Source organism: Microcebus murinus, chromosome X (assembly GCF_040939455.1).
Source record: "Microcebus murinus isolate Inina chromosome X, M.murinus_Inina_mat1.0, whole genome shotgun sequence".
NCBI classification, from domain to species: domain Eukaryota; kingdom Metazoa; phylum Chordata; class Mammalia; order Primates; family Cheirogaleidae; genus Microcebus; species Microcebus murinus.
In genome coordinates, this window is record NC_134136.1 from 38,806,660 (window position 1) to 38,833,198 (window position 26,539).

A 26,539-nucleotide genomic window follows, 5' to 3' on the forward strand; every position below is an offset into this window, starting at 1 on the left:
GTCCCATTCCATATCACTCTCTCTCGTGCCTGCCCTCAACTCCAGCCACACTGGCTTTCTGTCCCTTGGGCTTGCCAAGCTCATTCTTCTCTCATTCATTGAATTTCTTGTCTATCTGTTTCCCCACTCCATCCACCTCCCTGCTTCTAGAGTGTTAACTCTATTAAGCAGGGACTTTGTCTTGTGCACCATTATGTCTTCATCACCTAGCGCAGTGCCTGGCATGTAATAGGTGGTCAATAAATATTTGCTGAGTGACTAAATAAATGAACAAGATAATGGTCAATTTTGGTCCCCTCGCTCCAGTGGCACTAAGATGAATGTCAACGTCACTCAGCCCCATCCCTAATGTGCTTTCATATCCTTTGGTGATGAGATGGCCAGAAAATGCAAGCTGTTACACATCCAAAAGCTGAAAGTCTGGTTTGGTCAGGAGGAAATAATGATCAGCATAACCAGCAGTTACTGCGATACTAGCATGTGCTGGGCTTTGCCTCTAGGCTCTTTACTCATTTACTCTCCACAGTAACCTTATGAGGTGTCTCCTAGTACAGTATTATCCCCATTTGATTATGAGCAAACTGAGACCCAGGAGATTCTGTGACTTGGATTCAGACACAGTTTGACTTAAACCTGTGCTGTATTGCGGAACAGTGAGAAGATTCTCGTTTCCTCTGATTTCTTTTCCGAAACACCCTGGGAGTGCCCCCCCCCCCCCGCCCCACAACTTCTGTGCAATCTCATTGTCTTGAACCCAGCCCTGAGGAGCAGGTAGGAGCGTGCTATGTTGGCAAGCAGCAGTGAGTGCAGATCTAGTTAGCGTCCCCACAGGGAAGGAGCCACTTCGATGATTGACAATATAAATTAAAAAGCTGAGATATTTTGTACTTTCTTGATATTGAAATCTATAAAGCCATCAAATCCTAAGCCAGCCTTGCCAAAGTAAAAAAGGAATTGCAGCCACAAAGTAAATTTAACACCTCTTCGAATTTTTCTGACATCAAATGGAGCATTTCCACTGAGGTGAGAATGGCATTAGCTTGAAGCTCTATGGGGCTGAAACCTCAGCTATTACAGGGCTGCATTGCACCTGCTACCTTCACCTGGGAAGAGAAATTGACACACAGGGAAGAGGCAAATGAATAGGCAGGCTTTGTAGCTCTGACTGCACATATAGAAAATGAAAAATAAAACAAGAGAGGGAAAAGCCAGTGTAATCTTCATCATTAAGATGTTTGCATGCTCCTAGGCATAATAGAATTATTTTCTTTATTGCACTTTTTGATTCCCTTTAATAAAAGATGACAATTGAAAGTACAACTTGAAGTCAGTTTACCCTTTTATCCTCAGATCTGGAAACACAAATTTGTGGCTATACTTGGAGCTTTCCCTACATATTTTATCAAAACCCTAGAACCAGAGTAGGGACCTAAAAGATCATTTCATTTAATCCATTCCATACTTTATAGATATGGAGACTGAGGCCAAGAGAAAGGAGTTTTGATTTCATTTTCACCGAGCATGTGCATATGTGTGTGTGTGTGTGTGTGTGTGTGTGTGTGTGTGTGTGTGTTGTATGAGTGGGAGGTTTGCCTTAGGAGCTGTTAAGGGGAGAGATGGAAAGATCTGCATTGTGAAGGGATAGGGGTACAGAGAAATGTTAGAATCAATACAGTGTTTGATAAATAACTGGTCATTTGTCAGATAAAACATACACACATTGCAAACAACACTCTTCTATGTGGCAGAAACAGAGGGGATGGTCTCAATAGAGGAAGGGCCTCAGCCAAGGAGGCTAAATGGGGGCCATTCATCCCTCCAGCCTCTTTCTGTCATTGCAAAGATTGGTCCACTCCACCACCTAGGTTTTCGGTGAGCTCTCAACATTTTCCTTAGCAGAGACTTCCAAAGGCAGCTTTGCTAGTGGCTGGTGGCATTTAACCTCTGTGGGAGGGATGGAAGCTTTTCCTTTCATCATGAAATCCATTATTTTTCTTTGAAGCACAGTGCAAAGCTTTTTACAAATTGCACGGCAAAAATAGAAATGCAGCCAGTCCTCAACACAGCCCTGTGGAGGTCGAGGCAACCTGTCCCTCAGGCAATGTGTATGGAGAGCATGTTCATTTCTGCACTTAATGGTAACTCTTTTGGTGGGGGAGGCAAAAAGCAAGCCATTTCTTCCTCTCCTGCCTCAAAAGGAGCTTGATTTGTAATGGAGTGGGGCTGGGAGCTCTGAAGAAAACCAGCCCAAGTGCAGTATTAGACTTTGCTGGAGGGAGTCAGAGTATCACAACTTGTCTGTGAACTTGCTTTGAGACCCTGGGTAAGTTGCTTCCTCTCTTCGGGTCTCTGTTTTGTTATCCGCCCCACTTGCTTCACAGAATAACTGAAAGGTATAAATGTAGAGAAAATAGACACACATATGCTTTGGAAACAGTAAAACTGCATATGAGTGCAATGGATTATTATTGTCATTGTTTTATGTCTGCTCATGGGGGTGGGGTACCTGCGTTCTTGGGGCCACATGTGGCCTTCTAGATCCTTGAGTGTGGCCTTTTGATTGCATCCAAATTTTACAGAAGAAATCCTTTTAATAAAGGGATTTGTTCTGTGAAGTTTGCATTTGGTCCAGGGGCCACACTTAGGGATCTGGAGGGCCACTTGAGGCTGCAGGTTCCCCACCCCAGTTGGGTTCAAACAGACCCCTCATGAATTACATGAGGGGCTACCACTTCCTTAACCTTCTTGAATATGCTTTCAGCAGATTGCCGAATCTCTTTGAGCCTCAGTTTCTTCATCTCTAAAGTGGGGTTGTTGTGAGGATTTAAGTGAGATTATGAATGAAAAGCTCTTAAGTCAAAGCACTAATGTGAAGTGTGTGCATTTGATAACAATTCTTTTTTTTTTTTGAGACAGAATCTCACTTTGTTACCCAGGCTAGAGTGAGTGCCGTGGCGTCAGCCTAGCTCACAGCAACCTCAATCTCCTGGGCTCAAGTGATCCTCCTGCCTCAGCCTCCCGAGTAGCTGGGACTACAGGCATGCGCCACCACGCCCGGATGATTTTTTCTATATATTAGTTGGCCAATTAATTTCTTTCTGTTTATAGTAGAGACGGGGTCTCGCTCTTGCTCAGGCTGGTTTCGAACTCCTGACCTCGAGCAATCCGTCCTCCTCGGCCTCCCAGAGTGCTAGGATTACAGACGTGAGCCACCTCGCCCGGCCTAACAATTCTTTTTGATGTTATTTGCTTCTGTGTGCTAGGAAGAACTGTGATTCCTTAATGTCAATGCACAGATAGTCCTTGTTAAACCATACAGATTCCTGGGCCTTGCCCTGAGGAAATCTGATTCCCTGGGTTTGGAATGGAGCACAAGAATATGTGTTTAACAAGGACTCCAAGGGGATTGTGATATGGGGCCACATTTGGAAACCACTAGTCTAGAGCAGTGTTTCCCAAGCTGCCAACTGTTACCCACTGCTCAGAAAATGAATTTCATGGATAGTGACAAGCATTAAAAAAAAAAAAAAGGAATGGAATAGGAAATAACAGTGTACATTACACACAGTAAGTGTAAGTATTGTTTCATGAAATATTTGTTTATACATACATACATATAGCTTTAAACATATATAGAAAGTTGTATATATAGTTTTTTACATATAGCTTTATGTACAACATTTGTGTATGTGTGTATATGTATGTATACATACACATATACATGACATGAAGAAATACTTAACCTTATTGTAGGTCTGTAGGTCATGGTCAAAAATGTTTGAAATATCCATTTCTCATTTGGAGAAACTGGCATCCAGATAAATAATCTGGCAGGTCCCAGAAAAGATAAGAAATGTTTAGCAAGAGAATGGAGTAGGTTACACTTCTCTCTCTCCATCTCTCCCATGCTATGCTTGGATCAACAGAGTTGTTTGTTCTCTAATTAGAATGAGTTCTAATACCATGTAATGGCCCTGGCCTGAGATGTAAGGGCAAGTTAGAGGTGTGGCTACAGGTATCAGGCTAATTGCATTGACCCCATTAGACAGAAAATGCATCTAGGTTTATTGGTGTATTTAGTTGCTCTTGGTTAGTGAGGGCTTTGTACAAGCATGCCAAGCCTCTGTCCAAACAAATGTTACACATATTACCCTCTTCTGTTTCTCCCAGACTTTGATATTTATTTAACCATTTGAAACTCTTTTGTTGCCTTTGTAAAATCAGATAATTAGCTTAAAACTCTGTTTTGATTCACATCAACCTTTATCAGTGTCTTTCTACTCCTCACTTGGTATGCTGAGGATATTAGCATATCCTACCCTACCCTTTCTTTTTCTTCTTTTTTTTCCTTTTTTTGTAGAGACAGGGTCTCACTCTGTTGCCCCCAAGATGGACTACAGTGGCACAATCATAGCTCATTGCAGCCTGGAACTCCTGGACTCAAGTGATCCTTCTGTCTCAGGCTCCCAAGTAGCTGGGGCTATAGGGATGCACCATCATCCCTGGTTAATTTTTTTAAAAAATATTTGTAGGGATGAGGTTTACTATGTTTTCCAGACTGGTCTGGAATGCTTGGCCTCAAGCAATGTACCCACCTTGGCCTCCCAAAGTGCTAGGATTACAGGTGTAAGCCACGGTGCCCACCCAGTACCCCTAACATTTCACCCACATGCTCCATCTAAAGGGAGAAGCCATTTCTGGATTCCAGTTCATTGTGGTCCTGTAGGAATGTGGGTCACATTGCCAGTGAGGCCTTCTCTGTCTACTTTCTGTAACACTGTAGGCCTTTCAGGGTCCCACCATCTTTACCCCTTCAGGACTCCTGATCTCCCACCTGACTTTATATTTTCCCTATGGTACTTATCACACAACCTAACATGTGGTATTTTATATAATAAACCGATAAGGAAAATAATCACATGCATTCAGATTCTTTTTTTTCTAGAAAGATTGGAAATCAAATTATATGTGAAGTCTTCCAATCTTTAAATGCTGCCAGAGCTTTGATTATTCCAGAGAACTTAGGCATCTGAATATTTATGTAAAATCTTCTACATTTTCAATGTTGGTTACCAGTTTCAGAAAAATTTAAACACTATTTGCACCAAAGAAAATATGCTTGTGGCCCAGAGAGGGTCCACGGATCACCTGTTTGTGATCTATGCCATAGATTTGTGGAATCTTAGGGCTGAGAGAAGCCTTGTAAATTGGTGGTTTCTAGTGAGGAAGTACAAGCCTCAGAGAGGTTAGGTTCCTTCCCTGTGGCCACACAGCTAGCTTGTGGCAGAACTGCATCTTCAACTCAGGTTTCTTGCCTCCTAGTTGCTCTGTCCCATTAACCATGCTGCTTGCTACGCTGCCTCCCTTCTGCCTAGTGGCGAGCTAATCTGCCCTCCACAGAGGATAAAATTCTGTTCTAAGTCCATTCCTAAAGAATATAACAGAGTCATCACCATCCATCTGATAAGCCCCAGGCACTTCTCACCAGAGTGTATGAATTCACCTGCCTTCCCAATCTCAACTGAGGATATTGCCTCTTGGTGCTCTTTATTGCTTTTGCTCCAGTGATAGAATCAAGACAAGATCTTTATAGGAATGTTATTAGCATTGCTCCCGGTCAGCGGTGCCTTCCGGTAGAATCAGTGTGGTCTAGTGCAAAGAATATAGGGCTCAAAGTCCAGAGAGCTGGGCTCAATTCTCAGAGGTGTGACCTGAGACAACTTATTTAACCTTCTTGGCCCTCAATTTCCTTAACTGTAAAAAGGAGGAAAATAAGATCTGTCTCTCTTATCTCTCAGGGCTGCTGTGAGGCAAAAAGTGAGATAATATATATGAGAGTGCCTTGAAAAGAGAACATTTTATAACGATGAGGGTATAGTATCATTATTAAATCAGCAAAATAATGATTGAGCACCTACTATGTGAATGTGCCATTTATTCGGGGCATGCCGAGGAGCACAAGGCCCAGCTGCCTCCATGAGCTTATGGTCTATCTGAGAAGGGACATACTGGCGTGGGAAGAGAGCCAGCACTGCAAAGCTAGAGATGACCAGGGCTGAAGGAGATGTACTGACTGTATGATGAGATGATGAGAGAAAGAGATCATGGTGGAAAGGGGTGGCCATGGGAGGGTTCCTGGAGGGAGTTGCATTTAAATTGTGCTTTGGGAAAAAAATTGGCAGGCTGGGGCTGGTGGGGGTGGGAAGGAGAGGCAGGGAGGAAGAAGAAGGACATTCTAGACAGAGACAACAACACAAATAAGGGCTGAAATCACAACATATGCTGGAGGCCTAATCTATAACGAGTGGAGGGTTCACAGAGTGGCTGGCAGTTTATTGCTTCTCTGACTTTTCCACTGGGTTGGAATGCAGAAGAGAGAGTCAAAGCATGCTTCTCATGAAACCAAGGTAGAGGCCAAGTGGGGCTATAGTATTGTTGATGACATTACAGGAGGGCGTAGTACTATAAAATGGTCATAAAAGTTATTTCTGCTTCATAGGGTTATTCTGAGCTTTAAATGAGATGATTTCTGTTATACACTCGATTTAGTACATGATTAGTACTAAATAAATGTTACCTGTCACCATCATCCTTATCACCAATTTTCAGCTTGCATTGAAGTCGGGGGTAATAACATGGGCTTTAGTTGTGTGACCTTGGGCATTCATATCACCTCCCCATCTCTCAGTTTCCTGGTCTTTAAGATTTGAATGATAGTAGTGTCAACTGAAAAGGGCTATGGTGAGGATTAAATGAGTTAATCCAAGTTAAGTTCTTATCACCATGCCTAGTACATGGTAAGCATTCAATAGATGTTAGTTACTATAGTTATGGCCAGTTCATTAATGTAATACAACTGTATAACAAAAAACTGGAGAAATTGAGAAAAATAGAAAAAAAAAAAAAAGCATGCCAAATCTTATTACTAAGACACAATACCTTGCTACCATTTGGGAACCCAGTTCTTAAACCTGAAATTTCTTTTCTTGATAAAATCAAGACTGCAGAAAATGGAATGGATTTGGGATGCAGTGGGCATTTCATGAAACATTTACTGAGCACCTACTATGTGCTAGCCAATATTCCAGAAGCTGAGATATGAAAAAAAGCAGGACAGGCATGATCCTTGCATTTAAGGAATTTATAGCGCAATAGACAGAGATAGGTAAACAAAATAAAAATATAAAATATTGCGTTATGTGATATTAAGTACTATGGAGAAAAACCTTCAGATAGGGTGGGAGGGAATTCTGAAATGGTCAGGAGTGTGGGAGGGTGGAGAGGGAAGCCTGCATGGCCTACAATTTTAAAAAGGGTGGTCAGGGGAGGCCTCACCAAGAAGATAATCTTTTGAGTCCAGTGCTGAAAGAGGTGAAAGACTAGGCCATGCAGGTATCTCAGAGAAGAGCAGTGCAAACAATAAGAGCCAGGTCCTTGAGTCAGGAGCATGCTTGGCATTTAAGAAACCATTAAGAAGGCCATGTCACAGCAGTGCAGTGAACAAGGGGAAGAGTAATGGGATAGAAGGTAAGAGAGGTCACAGGGGCCAGCTTGTCTAGGGCTTTGTATGCCATGGTGATGCCTGCCATTTCTGGAGAGTGAGATGGAAAGCCACAGAGGAACTTGTCGAGGAAGGGACATGATCTGATTTACATCAGCCATTCAGCCCTCCTATACACAGTGGGTTTTGCCCCCATAGGCCCTGGGCAATAATAAACAAGAGGCACCAGCCCCAGCAGTTCCTGCAGCGCTATCCTTGCCACTCTGTGGAGTGCAGAGGGTGGGCTTATTAGTCCAGAGGGGCACACAGAGAGGAAGTGATGGCACAGAGAATAGGAGAAAGACATGTAATCTCTTAGAGCTGAAAGGGACCCAGTTAGTGTTATTCTGCCATTGGGCGTCTGTTCATCCAGCTTCGCCTGAAACCTCGCTGCCTTATCACGCCGCTCAGCCTCTTGCAGGATCTTCTCAAGGTCAGAAAGACTTTTGATAGATTTACTGAAAATCTGCCTCCTTGTCACCACTGGGTGGCAGTAGTCCTAGTTCTGTTACCTCAGCAATCCAGAATAAGTGTATACCTTCCATAGGAAAACATTTGAGAATTGGAGGCACTTACATAGTCTATATCTCCTCCAATGTTTCTCTTTTTCAGGTCCCGTGTCTCTGGTCCCTTCAACAGCCACTCCTATTTTAGAATGGTTTCCTTTGTCAATCTTGTGACCCTCTTCTGGAGGTGTTCCGCATTCTCAGTGACGCTCTTAAAAATGTGGTGTCTGGAATTGAACAGGAGACTCTAGGAAGGAACCAAAGAAGGCTGCAATGTGACACTTATATTCTAGGATCTGGGAAACTGTCCATTGATTAATACAACCCAAAACTGTGCTCTGCTTTTAACAACTAAATAATTCAGCTACATTAGACTGTTGGCTCAAATTGTACTTGTGGATCAACTCAAACTCCTAGATCTTTTTTTTTTTTTTTTGGTTTGTTTCTTTGTTCGTTTGTTTGTTTTATGTGAGCTGCTGCCAAGCCATGCTTCCCTTACGCTGGCCTCACAAAATGGACTTTTAAATTTTAATTGAAGATTTTTTTTCTTTATGTTATTTACATTTCACTTTTTTTTTTTAATTTTAGCCCAGTATTCCAGTCCATCTGAGCTCATTTTGAATCTGAATTTTGTTCTTCAACATATTTGGTATCCTTGCCAGCTTTGGGTCATCTTCAGACACAGTAAGTACATTTTTTGTATCATCTAAGTTATTAATAAAAATGGAAAAGCCCTGTGGCCTTTCTCTGGGGACCTTTCTGCCGGTTGCCATCTATGCTTTCAGTAAAAATTTTTAATCAACTGCTAATCTATTTGACTATTATAATCAGGTTAATATGTTACTGCCCTATCTTAGTTCATTCATGAGAAAGTTATGAGGCAATTTCAAAGGCACTGCTGAAGCCAAGATATGTGGTCATTACAAAAGACAGGATGGATGAGGATGATCTAAGATGGGGCTTTTATGTTTACAAAATGGAAATTCTAGTTCAGTTTTGTCCAATCATAAAGTAATACTAGCTTGTTGTAAAGGTTAACAGCATACATAAGTATACAAGGTAGAAAGTGAAATTTCTTGTGTAATTCTGTGTGCCAACACCCTACCAGATAACTTTGGTTAATGGTTTTATGCATATGCAAACACAGATCTAGGATTTAAGTGAACTCATGATATGGAGACTGTTACGTGACCTGCTTTTTTCACTTATAATCTTTTGGAAACACTCTTTTTGTCAGAACAAGTAAGTTTACCTCTTCCTTTTAAACAACAATATAGCATTCTTTCCTGTGGATATTTCATAATTTATCTCATCAATCTCGTACTGATGGGCATTTATATCACTGGCAAACTTTTGCTATTACAAACAATGTTGTATGATGAACAGTCTTGGCTGATTGATGAGCTGTTGTACTGGGCGCTGGTTGTTGCTTTCTCTGGATTCCCCATCCTTTTGTCCTTTTTGGATCTTTTTGTCAATGTCTTAAATGCCCAAGGTCTGCTGCTTCCACCTAAGAAACAAGAACTAATGAGGGGGCTTCCAACTAACTACTCATCATGGTTTGAGTTCTAAAATCTATACTTGTCCTACTCTGGAGTAAAGTTAAAGCTGTTTGAGCTCCCAGGGGCCTTTAGAGGACCAAGGCGCCCCAAGATCAAGCCCTGTGACAGACAGGCTTGATGGGAGGCTGCAGCCCTTGGTTGGCATAGGCAAGGTGATTGGGGGCAAGAAGAGAAAGGAAAATTGCCTTGCCATTGAGCCATGATTTTTCGTTTTATTCCTTCAGCTCTGACCAAGTAGGGCCACTTGCTAGGCCCCGAATAGGCCCCTTTTTTCTTATCTTCACACCTTTATTCCTCCATAGGTGTTTTTCCCTGCACATATGCACCTCCCAGAACAAGGTAGGAGCCATCTGCTCTGAACTCCCAAAAGACTTTAAGAGCATGGGCTTGAGAGCCAAACCTGTTTTTGATTATCAGATCTGCACCTGCCTAGTTCTGTGATCTTGGGTAAGCCATTTCTGAGCCTAGATACCCTCATCTATAGAATGAAGATATGCCTAAATGAGATATTTTAAAACACCTAGCCCAATGCCTGGCTGATGCTAAGCACTTAATAAATGTTAGCTGCTATCATCATCATCATCATCATCATCATCATCATCGGGAATCGTATTACTTATTCCCTAGACTTGTTGCAAAGATTAAACAAGAATATATGTAAAACACACACACACACAGTGCTCAGCATAAACTGAGTGCTAAATAAATGATGGCAGTTATTGATTGTATTTTTATCTCCCTTTGGATACTTACCTCATTCTTTCTTGTGTTACTCCTATTTGTGTTCACATCTTGATCTTCTCCTCTAATTTATAAGGTCCTTTAAGAGCACAGTGTTTGTTCTCTCCCTTACCCTTATCCCTCCCTCTCCCTCCCCTAGAAAGCATAAGAGAACCAGTGCCAGGAAGTAGTGGGGCTCTTTAAAATTTAGGTGAAGGAATGCTGCGATCACTTTTTCCCAGCCCCTTTCTGATTGGATCATGTTCTGGTTAGAAGGCACCTCTCCCATTAACTGATCAACTGAGCCTCCTTTCTAAGGCAGGTCATGGCATACATATTCCAACGACTGGGCTACTGATCATAGAATTATCAATCTACAGATTCTTAACTTTGGAAAGCTTTTCCAGAAACCAGTGGCCTTGTGTGTGTTTACCTGAGAAGACTTCTGCTGTCTAGATGGGAAGGAAACAGCAGTAGGCCATCAGCCCAGTCCAGGCCACCATCAAGTCTGCCTTAAACTATCACAACAGCCTCCTAAGTTGTTTCTTGCTTTCACTCCTGCCTCCATTCAGCAGCAAGAGCAGTGTTTAGGAAATAGAAAATCAGATCACATCATTTCTCTCCTCAAAACGGTCCCATGGCTCCCGCCTCATAGAGTATAAATTCTTATTTCTTTTCCATGGTCTAGAAGGCCCTGAATAATCTGATCCCTGTGTATCTCTTCAAACTCATTTTGTTCCATTCTTCCTCTTGCCTACTATGTACCACCCACACTGGCCTTCTGTTCTGAAAACACACCAAGCTCATCCCTTCTTCAATGCCTTTACTCTTGTTCTGACCCTCTGCCAAGAATTGAATCCCACCCTTACTCCAAGTTCCCCGTGCCTCTTTCTGTCCTTAAGATTTTCATTTAAATGATGCCAACTCAGAAAAGGATGAAAGGCTTTCTCTGTACACCCTATATCAAGTAGGTCCCTATCCCCCTGTTATTCTTAAACTCATTGGTTCTCAGCCTCACTTCATATTGAGAATCACCCAGAGAATATTAAAAAATAAAACAATGGTCAAGCTCCTTCTAGACCAAGTAAATCAGAATTTCAGGGGATGAATCACAGCCATCTGTATTTTTAAATGCTCCCAAAGTGATTTTAATGTATAGCTGAAGTTGACAGCTTCTGTTCTCAACTATTAGCGTGTTTATTCCCTCCTTAGTGCTTATCACAAGCTGCAATTATTTTGCTTATTTTATCCATTTATTTGGTAAATATTTATTGAGCCACTACCATGTGCCAGGCACTACTCAAAACACAGGGATTAAAATAGTGAACACAGGCCGGGCGCTGTGGTTCACGCCTGTAATCCTAGCTCTTGGGAGGCCGAGGCGGGCAGATTGCTCAAGGTCAGGAGTTCAAAACCAGCCTGAGCAAGAGCGAGACCCCGTCTCTACTATAAATAGAAAGAAATTAATTGGCCAACTGATATATATAAAAAAAAAAAAATTAGCCGGGCATGGTGGCGCATGCCTGTAGTCCCAGCTACCCGGGAGGCTGAGGCAGAAGGATCACTCCAGCCCAGGAGTTTGAGGTTGCTGTGAGCTAGGCTGACGCCACGGCACTCACTCTAGCCTGGGCAACAAAGCGAGACTCTGTCTCAAAAAAAAAAAAATAGTGAACACAATAAACACAAATCCCAACGATTATGAAACCTTAATTCTAGTTGAAAAGGCAGACAACATAGATAGTATTATAGACTGGATGATTGTGTTTCTCCCATATTCATATGTTGAAACCCTAACCCTCAATGTGATAGTATCTGGAGATGGGGCTTTTGAAAGATGACTAGGCTTATATAATGTCATGAGGGTGGGGCCTTGGTCTGATGGGATTAGTGCCCTTGTAAGAAGAGACATCAGAGAGCTTGTGCATGTTCTCCCTCTCTTTCACTTTGTGCCTGCACAAAGAAGAAATCATGTGTACACACAGTGAGATAGAAGCTGCCTACTAGCCAAGAAAAGAGGCTGCAGAATGCAACTTTCTTTTCTGGTACCTTGATCTTGGACTTCCATCCTCCAGAAATGTGTGAAATAAATGTCTATTGTTTAAGCTACCCAGTCTGTGGTATTTTGTTATGGCAGCCCAAGCAGACTAAGATATATTAATATAATATATTAAATAATGATAAGTGCTAAAGAAAAAAATAAAGCAGAAAAGGGAGATATGATGTTTTTTTTGGGTGGAGGAAAGTTTTAGAAAAAGTGACCTAAACAGGTGAATCTTGAGTAAAGATTAGAAGGAAGTAAGAGATCTAGATGTGCAGCTTTCATCTGGATGTAGTGCATTTAAGGCAGAGAGTAGTCTGTGCAAAGGTCCTGAGGCTGGATCATGCCAGGTATGTTTGAAGAACAGAAGAGGGCCAGAGTGGCTGGATATTTGAGGACAAGGGGAAGAGTGGTAGGAGATAAATCCAGAGAATTAATGGGGACCAGGTAATTGGAGCTTTAAAGGTTATCGTAAATGCTTTGCTTTTTACTGAGTAAGAAAGGGTATCATAGAGCAGAGAGTAACATCATCTGACTTAGATTTTAATAGACTCACTATATCTGATATACAAAGAATAAACTGAAGGAGGGAAAGGGCGGAAGCAACAGAACCAAGTAGGAGGCTACTGTCGTAATCCAGATGAGACATGATGGTGGCTTAGAGAAAGGTGGCATAAATGACAGTGATATGAGAACCAATGAGAAATGATCAAAATCTGTATGTATTTTGAGAGATGGAATATATAGGATGTGCTGACAGACTATATATTGGGCATGAGACAAAGTACACAGTCAAGGATGACACCATAGTTTTTGGCCTGAGCATATAGAATAATAGAGTTGCTATTTACCTGAAATGGGAAGAACTGTGAGAGGAGTAGGTTTAAGGGGGAAATATCAAGGGCTTAGTTTTGAACTTGATAAGTTTGGAGTGCTGCTGTGATCTGAATGTTTGTGCCCCTCCTCTCAATTCATATGTTGAAATCCTAACTCTCCCCAAGGGGATGGTATTAGCTAAGAGTTGGGGCCTTTGGGAGATGATTAGGTCATCAGGGTGGAGCCCTCATGAATGGGATGAGTGTCCTTATAAAAGAAACCAGAAAGTGACTCCTCACACCTTCCACCGTGTTAGAACACAGCGAAAAGGTGCCATCCATGAGAAGGTAGATTCTCCTCAGATATCATCAGCACCTTGATCTTGGACTTTCCAGCCTCCGGAACTGTGAGAAATGAATTTCTATTATTTATAAACCATACAGTTTGTGATATTTTATTGTAGCAGCCCAATAGACCATGACAGGTGCCCATTGGACATCCAACTGGAGATGTCAAGGAGAGAGTTGGATATAGAAACCCTGAGTTCATAGGAGAGATCTGGTCTGGAAACAGAACTTTGGAAGCCATAAGACTGGATGATCACCTAGAGAGTAAATTCAGATAGAAAAGTCCAAGGATTGAGCCCAAAAGCACTCCAAAGTCTAGAGGTTGGATTGAAGGGCAGTAAGCAAAGGAGACTGAGTAGGAGCAGGCAGAGAAGAAGTAAGAAAATCAATAGAATGTGGTTCCTGAAGCCAAGAGAAGGTGATTCAAGGAGGAAAGAATGGTCACTTCTATCAAGCACTTGCAGATAGGTCAAGTAAGATGAGGACTGAGAATTAGTATTGGGTTTTGTAACATGGAGGTCACTGGTGATCTCAATCAGAGCAGTTATTAGAGTGAGTTGAAGAGAGAAGGGAAGGGGAAAATTTGGAGACAACAAGTATAAACAAATGCTTCAAGATTTTAGTAAAATGAGGAGAGTGATGGGCAGTAGGGGTATCTGGAAGAGGAATTAGGGTCTAGAGAAGGTTTTAGTAACTTTCGTGGATGGGAGAACTAAGATTCTAATAAGAATGGTCCAGCCTCACCCCCACAATAGAATGTAAGCTCCATGAGGTCAGGAACTTTGTCTTGTGCATCCCCAGCACTTTCCAAGGTACCCAGCACATAGTAGGCACTCAATAAATGTTTTTGAATGAGTGAATGATCAAATGAATGAAGAAATGAAAGTAGATGTCAAAGAGTTGAGCAAGAAATAATAGCAGGATAAAGTGGCAGATGAATTGGGTAGCACCTTGGCTTTAATTCCAGCATTCCTGCCACGCTCCTGGCACATCAAACTTGCCCCAGGCCCAGAAAGCCTGAGAATGGGTTGGCATGGCACAACTCCCTTTGCTAAAAGGGTGTGTTATGTCTCTGTATTCACCCATTCCAGGGAGCAGACATGCTGTTGGACTATAAGAACTGGATGTGGCCAGACGAGACCATAGAGCTCAGGAGTGTGCCAAAAGAGAAACCCCTTTGCATCATCACCATTCTCTGGGCATGGTCTGTCTGTGGCACAGGATGTGTGTTGAGATACATGCCTCACTGGCATCCCAGCCTGTTCTTGCTTGTTGGAAGGTAGTTAATAACCTCATGTAAATCAATCCAAGAAGCAACTGAACCAAAGTGCAAGAAGAAGAAACCCATGTCCATGCAGTGACCAGAAGCCTTGGCACCTGCCTCATCTCAATTGCTGCATTGCATAATCCCCACAGTTTAAGGTGATGGGTTGGCCCACTGGGGCTCCCTCATGGTGCCTATGACTCATATGTTGCTGGAAAGATGGCATGGCCCAGAGCCAGGCTGGCACGTAGGAGGTACTCAGCAACTTTTGAATGAATAAACCCTTTGGGACTCTGGGAAGTGACACAAGGGGAGGAAAGAATGCTTCTTTTTCCATGCCTTCCCTGTCACCTCATTCTCTGCCCAGATACAGCTCTGTGCAAGGGCACAGACAGCAGGAAGAGCATATCCTGGGCTTGGAAGAAGGAATAGGGAAGCCCTCATAACTGACAGCAACCCTAATCATACTTCCATCACCTTCTCTTGCATCCAGAGACTTCATCATTCTGTCTGTCAGCTCTTAAGAGTCCAAAAATTTTATTTCAACCAGCATTGACCTAACACCTGATCTGGGCCACATATTGTATATTTTCTCAAAGTTGTCACTATAATACTAAAATACTACTTCTGCTACTAATTCTAATAATTGCAGCTAATACATATTGAGCACCTATTATGGGCCAGGCACTGGGCTAAGCACTTTATATACATCATCTGTTGTACTCCTTGCCACAGCCCTGTGTGGTGGATACTATTATTGTCTCCATTGATCAGAAGATATTCAAGCTGCAATGAGATAGAATTGAAATTCAAGCCTAGTTCTGGCTCACTACAGAATCACACTCTATATGGTTCCCTATTATAGCATCAATCTGTTCTTTTAAAAATGTAAATCATGTAATACCATTTCTCTATTTAAATGCCTTCAGTGGCTTCTCATCACACTTAGAATAAAATCCAACTTTCTTCCTGGATGATTAAGGCCTGAAAGAAGCCTACCTCTCCAGCCTTCTCTCTCTCTCTCTCTCTCTCTCTCTCTCTCTCTCTCTCTCTCTCTCTCTCTGCCACTCCCCAGTAAAACTTGTGGACTAGGTTCCATAGCAGTAGCAGTGCTGATTTAGATAGCTTTGGTAGTCTGAGTTGGGTGTTTACTACTGTTTGCAGTGATACTTCCCTTGGAACATGCCTTTCATGTTCCAAACAACCATCTTGGGAGCACTGTTTATATAAGGTGGAAGCTGCCTGTGATTGTCAGTGTACCCAGTGTTCTAGGGATACTTATTGGTCTTAGTACTCTCTTCCTCTCACTTGTATTGTAAGATCCTAGAAAGTTTATAGTGTTCCAGGTCCCATCTAGCACCAAGGAGAATGTGATATTCAGAGGCCAATCTAAGCCCAGATTCTCATTCTGTGACTACTGGCATTGGTGAAAATATACTACGTGCTTAGGGCACTACAGAAACAGAGCACTGAACTAGGAAACCAATAACCTATATCTTATTCTAGCTCTTTTCTCATTAGGCAGGACACCTTATATAAATACAGTTGACTCTTAATCAGTGTGGGGTTAGGGGCACCAATGCCACCTGTAGTTGAATCTGCATATAACTTTTGACTTATCAAAAACTTAACTACTAATTGCCTACTGTTGAGCCTTACCAATGATATAAACAGTTGGTGAACACATATTTTGTATATAATATGTATTATATACTGTATTGTTATGATAAAGTAAAGCTAGAGAAGAGAAAATATTATTAAGAAAATCATAAGGAGAAAATATATTTACTGTTCATTAAGTGGAAGTGAATCACAATAAAGATCTTCATCCTGGTTGCCTTTACATTGAGTAGGCTGAGGAGGAGGAAAAAGAAGAGGGGTTGGTCTTGCTCTCTCAGGAGTGGTAGAGGTAGAAGAGATGGAGGAGCTAGAAGGGGAGGTGGGAGATGCAGGCACAGTCTGTAATTTACTGAAAAAGGTCCACATATAATTGGACCTTTGCAGTCCAAACCTGTGTTGTTCAAGGGTCAACTGCACTGTCACTTCTCTAAGCCTCAATTTCCTTATTAGCCAATGAAAATAATAATCTCTTCCCCTAAGGGATTGCTTGGAATATCTAACAAGATGATCTATTCGATAGAGTTCTATAAAATACATAAATTTGCATAGCAATAATGCCTATTGCATGATTACTTTATTTCAGATACTGCTCTAAGCTCCTGACTTGGATTATCTCCATCAATCCTCAGAAAAACCTTATGAGATTAATATTAATAGTATCTCCATTTTACAGATGAGAAAAGTGAAGCAAAGAGAGGCTAAGTGATTTGCTCACCATTACCCAGCTGGTAAGTGGCAGAGCCAGATTGTGAATCTAGGTAGTCTGGTTTCAGGGCCTGTAGACTGTGCCACTTACTTATACATGCCAAGTATTGAGTTTTATCTGGGGATGGTGATGATGATATTATTCTTTTTAAAAGTAAAACAATTTTTGCTATCAAATTTTTGAAACATTATAACCATTTTCCCTCTCCCTGGGGCACATGCTATGTGGGTTCCTTGGTCTGTTAGTGTTTTGCTTTCTGGTAGGGAACTCCTATCTCCTAACCCAAATCACCTTATCTTCCCTTTCTTGAAAACCAAGAGGTTCCCAACATACTGGATATCCCATAGAACATAATCTTTCCATTTCCAGAAAGGAGTGTGGGTGGCTGGTGGTTTGGTCCCTATGTGTCTTCACAAATACTGAGCACATACATGTGTCAGGTCTTGTTCTAGTCAACTGGGGATATAGCAGTGACCAAAACAATTAAAAAAACTCCTGCTCTCCTGCAGCATTCTTGCCCAAAATGCACACCCTCAATCTAACCACGAGAAAACATCAGACAAACCCTGACTGACAGAAATTCTACAAAATAATTGACCTGAACTTGTCAAATTGTCAAGGTCATGAAAGACAAAGATTAAGGAGACATCACAGGTTAGCGGAGGCTAAAGACACATGGCAACTAAACACAATATGAGATCTTGGACTGGATTCTGGAACAGGAAAAAGGCATTAGTGGAGAAACTGGGAAGTTTTGAATAAGGTCTATAGATCAGTTAATAATTAATGTGAATTTCCTGGGTTCAATAATTTTACTATTATTGTGTAAGGTGTTAACAATGTGGGAAACTGAGTGAAGGTCTATAAACTCTGTGGTATTTATAGTTTTCCTATAAAGCCTAAAATTATTTCAAAAGAAAAATATTGAAAATAGCCCTGCCCTCCTGGGGCTTATCTGCTACGGCGGTGGGGGAGAGAGAGAAGGAGAAGGAGAGAGAGAGAGAGAACAAATAAACAATCTGGAAATTGTATAGTATAATAGCAGGTGGTGGATGGATATTATGAAGAAAAATAAAGTAGGAAAGGGAGGTAAGGAGGAGCAGAGGGACAATTTTAAAGCAGGATGGTCATGGAAGGCCTCGCTGAGAAGATGACATTTGAACAAAGACTTAGGAGAGGGAGCAAGAGCCAAAAGGAGGAGCGCACCAGTCCAAGGGAAACACAAAGGCCCCGGGGGCGTGGCAAGCTTGCCCAGTTTAAGGAACAATATGAAACCCCGTGTGGCTAGAGCAAAGTGAACAAAATTGCTTTGCCTCTTTCTGTGGTCTTGAAGGTAACCGAAAGAAACTGGCCACAGAGGAAAGATCAGGGAAGTCAAACAAGGGACACCAAAATAGAAGGCCTGCTGATGTCCTCTATTTCCAGCAGAGTCACAGATGACAGAAACATGAAGGGAAGGAAAGAGTGGGGAAACGAAATGGCTGAAGTCTAGAATCCCTGTCCAATTTCTGGTGAGAAAATAGATCCATATCAAGCGCCATGACAAGTTTCTGAGTCTCCCGTGCTTTATTCCTCTCCAAGCATGGAACTATAATTGATGCCGAGTGTGGCACTGGTACCACAGCCTGTGACACTGTCCTGATTTTATGAAGTGTAAAAATGTGAGAAGTGTAATTGGTAGCAAAAAGGGGTGAGCTGATTTCTTTTGGACTAATGAGTGGAACTGATGAAAAATGCAGAACGTCTTTCTGGTTTGGCTTGTTTATTATCAAAAGTGCTTGAGGTATCCAATTAACATCATTTGGATGTTTGAGGCCTGGTAATGTGTGAACTAAATAGTATGCAGGCAATGATGCCACATGGGAAGCAGCCTCCTGACTGGATGTACACCTGCAAAAGACAGGCCAGGTACCAGTGGGGTTTCCTGGGGGCTCCTCGGCTGGCAGCCTTGGCTGAGGACACTTTCTCTTCCATCAACTGTGCAGAAGCAGAAATCCATATGGGGAGAGCCAGCCTACTGCATGGGGAGCTTGTAGACAGCAATGGTGTTTTTGGAAGATATTGACCAATCCACACAGGATTGCTTGCCTTGTCATGGTAGCATTATAAAGACTGGATGAGAGGATTTAGTGGATAGTATTCTGAAAAGTGTAAGATATTGTATATGTGTAAGTTATTATTATCATTGCCATTATGTACTATGATGAGGAAGTATAAATAAAGTAGAAGATCTACAGCCACAATGCTTTCTGGCTTCTTACTTGTTTAGTGTTATGGAGATGTCGTATAGTGTTATGTTACCCTTTTATTAGAAACAGCAGCTACCAGTTTTGAGCACGTACTATATGTCAGGCATGATGGCAAATGCCTTGCATACATTATCTTATTTAGTTCTCACAACAACTCCATGGAGTAGGGGTAATTAAGGCTCAGAGACGTTAAATAATTTACCCAAGGTTACAGAGTAAGTGATTAGAACCAGGATTACATGCAGGACATTGGCCGTAAGATTCTTTGTCTTTACCTCGGTGCTAAAGTGCCTTTAACCTTTTGCACTCGCTTGCTTTTTTCTCGATTCCTTTATTCTACCTTGGGATTTAATTTTGTAAATACCTCAGATTTTACAAAGTGCAGCAGTAGAATAAAAATCTGGAGTTTCTTTTCTTTTCTTTTCTTTTTTTTTTTTTTTTTGAGACAGAGTCTCGCTTGTTGCCCAGGCTAGAGTGAGTGCCATGGCATCAGCCTAGCTCACAGCAACCTCAAACTCCTGGGCTCAAGCGATCCTCCTGCCTAAGCCTCCCGAGTAGCTGGGACTACAGGCATGCGCCACCATGCCCGGCTAATTTTTTATATATATATCAGTTGGCCAATTAATTTCTTTCTATTTATAGTAGAGACGGGGTCTCGCTCAGGCTCAGGCTGGTTTTGAACTCCTGACCTTGAGCAATCCACCCGCCTCGGCCTCCCAAGAGCTAGGATTACAGGCGTGAGCCACAGCGCCCGGCCTGGAGTTTCTTTTCATACAAACTTATTTATTTGGATTTTTTAATATTTCAAATTATTGATACATTTAAAGAGTAATTTCAATGTCTATAATTTTTGCTAACCGTGTCGAGTCACACTCGACATCAGAGTGCAATAGGACCTCCAGAACACACATGTCCTGAAAAGGCAGATTTGGGTCTCCAAGAGGGAAGGCACCAGCTTTGCTCTTTGAACTCCATACACAAGGATGGCTGTATAGGGAGACCCCCAAGCAAGTGGGTCAGCTGCAGCTTGGAGTGATGGTGGACAGGAGTGGGCACTTAGGTGCTTGAGGAGGTGCTGAGGGGCCACCTGGCATCCCAAGTTGAAAGCCTGGGATAGGGAGAAGAGCAACAGACCAATTGCGAATTCTAGAAATACCAACCAACTTCACCTTGTCTTTGGGCCTGAGAGGAAACTAGAGGCCCAGAGCAGCGCTGAGACTTTCCCAAGGTCACACAGCTTACTAGAACTAGCAGCTGCAGTGGGACTCTGGTATTCATGCTCCCAGTTCAGTGCTCATCCTCCTGCCCCACCCCCACCAGTTGCCCAGATCCAGTGGGCAGCAGTCAGACAGAAGGCGTCTCCTTGTGAGTGAAGCCTTGTTTGGAGAAGTGGTTCTCCGTGTGGCCCAGGGTTCTGCCACATCAACATTGCCTGTTAGAAGTGCCCATTCTCGGGTCTTACGCTGGACCTACTGGAGCTGTAGCCCAGCAATGTGTGCAACAAGCCCTCCAGGTGCTTCTGATGCACGCTCAAGTTTGAAAATCACTGGTCTGGGCTGACAAGCAGAGCACTGCAGACATCAATATGCATGTGGATCGTCAACTCGCACAGCACAAAAAAGGATAGTCTTCATAGAGAAGAAATGAGGCAGCGACTGCAGCCCTAGAGGCACACCTGCAGAGCAGTGTCACCTTCAAACACGCATGACAGTGACAGATAGATATAGAGACGGGGAGGGAGGGTGGAGCCAGTTCTTGTTGATCTGCACCTGCATCTGAGCTAATGTAGTGCCAGCTCAGCAGTTCCCTAGAGACGTGTCAGCTACTGTGCTTGGTGCTGTGGAGGGTGCAGTCCCTGCCCTTCGGGAAACTGCCACCCGGGATCACAGAACCTCTGAGTTGAGAGGGAGCTTAGAGATTCTTTACTCCATTGTCCAACTCTACCCCCTCCTGGTCATGCATCCCTGGCTGGCACTTTCTTGGCTTTAGCTTTACAGGGTTACAGTGAGAGTGAGCTCTGTTTCTTGTAGGACAGGGGGAGGTGTGGAGGAGGAAGAAACTTGTTATGTACAGGTAACTACAATTACAAAAAGTAGTATGAGTGCTAGAGCCAATGCTGTGAGAACACAAAGCCAGGAAGAATGAATTTTAGCTGGGGGACATCAGGGTAGGCGTCACGGAGGTGGTGTCATGTGACCTGGGCAAAATTTCAGCAAGGTGGTGGAGTAGGAAGGATGGTTGCTTGCAAAGAAGAGGATATCACGAACAAAAATATGGAAGCACCAAAATACAGGACAGATTCCATAAAACTGTTTAGGCAGGCTAGGTTAAGAGGACAGGCTCGGCCAAGCGCTGTGCCTCATGCCTGTAATCCTAGCACTCTGGGAGGCCAAGGCGGGCAGATTGCTTGAGGTCAGGAGTTCAAAACCAGCCTGAGCAAGAGTGAGACCCCGTCTCTACTATAAATAGAAAGAAATTAATTGGCCAACTAATATATATAGAAAAAATTAGCCGGGCATGGTGGTGCATGCCTGTAGTCCCAGCTACTCAGGAGGCTGAGGCAGCAGGATTGATTGAACCAAGGAGTTTGAGGTTGCTGAGAGCTAGGCTGACGCCATGGCACTCACTCTAGCCTGGGCAACAAAGCAAGACTCTGTCTCAAAAAAAAAAAAAAAAAAAAAAAAAAAAAGGACAGGCTCTGTAGTAAGACTGCTTAGCTTCAAATGTTGACTCCACAGCTAATTGGCTGCCTGACTTTGGGCAAGTTATTTAACATCTCTTGGCCTCTGTTTTCCTACCTATAAGATAACAGCAATATACCTCCTCGGGTTGAGAGAGTAAATGAGATAATGATATGAACTAGCTAACAAAGTGTCTGGCACATAGCGAGTGCTCTAGAAGATTTTTGGTGACCGTACTTCATATATAACAGCAAATGAGATGAATTGATTACAGCACTGGCAATAGGATCGGCAATAGTGGAGGCATCTTTGGTACTAGGTTGTAGAGAGCCAAATTAAGGATTTGAAGCTTTTATTCTGAAGGCAGGGATATGCGTATTGGGAGGACAGATGGGCGCAGAGTGATAGGAGAGAGGGAGATTTAAGAAGCCACAAAATCTTAACTGTGGCAGTGGCAAGAGAACTCAAAGGAAGGAGATAAGAAGCAGGTTCAGAAGAGGGATATTTGAGTGAATGTATGTCTAAATTCCACTCTTACATACAAGCCTGAGTTCAGATTAACAGAACCTGAAATGTACACATACATGACTATCAAATAACTAGAGAATAAAAATTAATGGAGAGAATATTGGCCACATTTTTATCATTCTCATGTGAAAGACAATTCTTTGTTAGCTTCAGTGAAGCTATGTGAAATATATTCCATGAAAACATTTTCTGAAGCTGGCTTTTTTGAAAGAAAATTTGGGATATATGCAATTCGCACATACTTGGTCAATTTAAGCACATTCTGTCTTATTGGCAGGAACCAAAATCTGTAACAAGACAAGGAGTCCTCCAATGAAAGAGTTGATTAGAAATGGCAATAGCAGTGCACACTGAGTCCTAATTAAGGGATGTTTCTAATGGTTGTCTAGGAATACAAGTACTCTCCATTTGGACTTTGGCAATAACTAGAGTATTCTTTAGCTCCTAATCAGGATGAACACAATTCAAAACGTTCTCGAGTCCTGGGTCAGAGAGAATGATCTCATTTGGCACATTATTGAGTGAAGAGGAAAGATACTAACCACTCAGAAATATTTTGTCATTGACTAACAGCAAAGATACATCTGTTAAAGCAATTCATCTGAGTAGGCTAGTGCTCTCGAATATTCAAGCATATCAATATATACTAAAAGCAAGTTAAGTAGTCAGGCATTTACAAAACAACTTTAAAGCCAAATGGTCCCTTTTCTGCCTTCGCCTTTCTTCCTGAAGATATTCACAAACACATACACATCTGGATTCAACCCCCGTAACAGACTCTTTTCAAAGAAAAGTGACTTTCTTTGGCTGTAGTGACACAGGTGTCTGGGTGGAAAGGGGGTGCAGAGGGTGGTGGCAGCAATGCTGTTGCAATGCTTAGGGAACAGGTCTGCACCCAGCAACTTAATATCATGAATTCTTTATCAGCAATTTCTCAGACCTGCCAGGCTTTCCCTTCATCTGCTAAGGGATGGAAACAGAACAGATACATTGAAGCGGGTAGACTGACCAGTTAGATTGACCCAAATTCTTTCAGGAAATGCAAAAGCCTGCTGGCTCATGGGATTAGCTGGCTGGTGTTTCAGTCATTACCCATCTGTACATTACCTTCCTGTCCAGTGCAGCCCCAGCTTGCCACATCTGCTCACCTTAGCAGCTTGCTTTCCCAGCCAAGATAATTTGAGAACGGTCTAGTTATGAGAAAGCAGTTGTCCAACACTAGAACACTAGAGAAATCCGTCGCTCACCTTAATGGATTCGCTATATTCCTTTTTTTTTTTTTTTTTTTTTTTTTTGAGACAGGGTCTCACTCTGTTGCCCAGGCTAGAGTGAGTGCCATGGTGTCAGCCTAGCTCACAGCAACCTCAAACTCCTGGACTCAAGTGATCCTCCTGCCTCAGCCTCCCAAGTAGCTGGGACTATAGGCATGCACCACCATGTCCGGCTGAGTTTTTCTATATATATTAGTCGGCCAATTAATTTCTTTCTATTTATAGTAGGGACGGGGGTCTCACTCTTGCTCAGGCTGGTTTCGAACTCCTGACCTCGAGCAATCTGCCCGCCTTGGCCTCCCAGAGTGCTAGGATTACATGCGTGAGCCACCGCACCCGGCCAGGATTCGCTATATCCCTGATGTTCTTTCCCTACCATCTGCCCCTGCTCTCCTGCAATTCGAGGTGATGCAGTCAACTTGTTAGGCTTAGCTTTGTGGGGTACACAACACAGAGCCTTTACCATTTTCGGGGCTTTGTTTTTCATAAAGAGGGACTTGCTGAGCAGCTGTAGGACAAATAGCAGGATGGAAAAGTGAATGTTTTGTTTTCACAAGAGAGGTGGCATCAGTATACAGTGAGAAGAGGCCTGGGGAACCTCATAGGCAGTTAATGATGTCACGACTCAGACTAATGGTGACATGGCGTCTGGACAAATTATATTCAGGGCTTACCCTGCTGACAAGGGTTCCCACCCCTAGGATAGACACAGTTCACAGAGACAGACTATGGTATGGTAGTTCTCAGCCCTGGCCGCACATTAGGGTCTCCTGGAGAGCTTTACAAAATATATATGCACAGTCCCCTCCCGCAGAGATTCTGTCTTAATTCCAATGGAGTTAGGGCCACAGCATTAGTACTGTTTAAAAGCTCCGTCAATGGAAAACAAAATTCCCATACATGACGTCATTGAGGCAATTGGCTACATTTGAATATGGACTATATATTAGATAATATCGTGTCAATGTTAAGATTTCTGAACTTGGTAACTGTGCTGTGAATATGTAAGAGGATGTCCTCCTCCTTAGGAATTACATGCTAAAGTATTTAGGGGTGAAGGGCATGATGTCTGCAACAAACTCAAGTAGATTAGGGAGGAAAAAACCACATAGAAATGTACAGAGGGAGGAATTAAAGCAAATGCGGCAAAATGTTAACATTTGGTGAATCTGGGTGAGGGATATGCAGGAGTTCTTTGCACTATTCTTAGAATTCTTCTGTTAATTTAAACTTATTTCCAAATAAAATGTTGTTTAAAAAAAAAAAAAAAACAGCTCCCCTGATGAAATAAAGCACAACCTGATTTGGGAACCACTGGGTTTGGTAAATCAGAGGGAATAAGGAGCTGCTATAGACAGGTGAGAGTGAAAGCCCTTCTGAGACACCGCCCTACACCAGTGCTTCTTCCACTTTAATGCTCATACAAATCTCCTAGAGATCTGGTTAAAACTCCGTTTCTGATTGAGAAAGTCTTTGGTGAAGCCAGAGATCCTGCATTTCTGATAGACTCCCTGGTGATGCTAATGCCACCAGTCCATGGACCACCGTTGGAGCAGCAAAGCTCTTCATCTGAATTACCCCACCATAGTCAGTTGACAAGTATTTTGGAACTACCTACTTGGAGCTCAGCATTGCAAGAGAAACTCTGTAAATGCAATAGAGTGGACATGCGGACTTCCATGGATTGGCAGAACATAATCTTGACCCCTTGACCATGGTAACTCCCTGTGAGCCACATGATCTGGCCCTATGGGAGTTGCTCTGATCCATAGAACAGAACAGAGCACCCAACAGAGTGAGTATAAACAAAGGCTTGCAGCAAATTTAAGGGGGTATGGATTGGTCTCTTCAAAAGCAAGCCCATGCATGACACAGGTCACAGGAATTGCACAGCCCCTCCCAGTGGGTGGCCGTTGGAGCCCAGCTGAGCCTCTTATAGGTAGCAACATCATTCTGACAAGGTGTCAGGGTACAGGCTGTCTGGGCCTGGCTGCCTCTTCCAGGTGGGGCTTCATTTATTAGAAACAGAATTCCAAGGAAGATTCCCATTTCCATGCTGGCTGTGGCATGCTTCAAGTCTGTTGCTTCTGTTGTAAGTGGAGCCAAAATGTCTCTCTTCTAGTGGGCTCTGCCTCCATCAGAATTTTCTGGGCCTTCCTCCCTCTTTCCTCCCTCATTGTAGCTCCTTTTTCCTCTGCCTGTGCCCTGTGATTGTGTTTTCCATGCATTGAATTAGAGGTTAGGCTGTTATTTGTATATCCCTTGTTGACATCCAAATCAAGGCCAACAAACGCAGAAGTAGCTGGACTTTACTGAGCATGTAACCCCAGAGTAAGGCTGTAGAAGACACGTGAGAAAGGCCCTGGAGTTAGTCAGCCCTGAGCGTGGATCCTAGCTTTATCATTTAATAGCTGTGTGAACTTGGGCAAGTCACATAACATCCCTGAGCTTTAGGTTCTGCATCTATAGAATGGGGCCAATAATAGTACTAAATTCATAGGGTTGTATTAATGAAATAGAGCGCACAGCAATTGCTCAGTAAATGGAGCTCGTCATGCATTTGATGGGTATTTATTGAGTTTCTTCTGTGTGATTCAAATTCAAGAGTAATTCAAATCCAGTCTTGCCCTATTTGCTAATTGTGCAAGGTTCAATGAGTTACTTTGGCTTACCTCTCTGAGCCTCAGTTCC

At 42.7% G+C, this 26,539-nt stretch overlaps 1 protein-coding gene across 1 annotated transcript in view; it reads left to right on the plus strand.

Annotated features, from left to right (window-relative positions):
- PAK3 (p21 (RAC1) activated kinase 3) overlaps window positions 1-26,539 on the plus strand; it is a 254,528-nt gene that overhangs the window by 30,572 nt on the left and 197,417 nt on the right. Inside the window, exon 2 of the mRNA XM_075999452.1 lies at window positions 8,635-8,730. The gene's annotated coding sequence lies outside the window, so the exon portion shown is untranslated. The remainder of the gene's footprint in view (window positions 1-8,634; window positions 8,731-26,539) is intronic.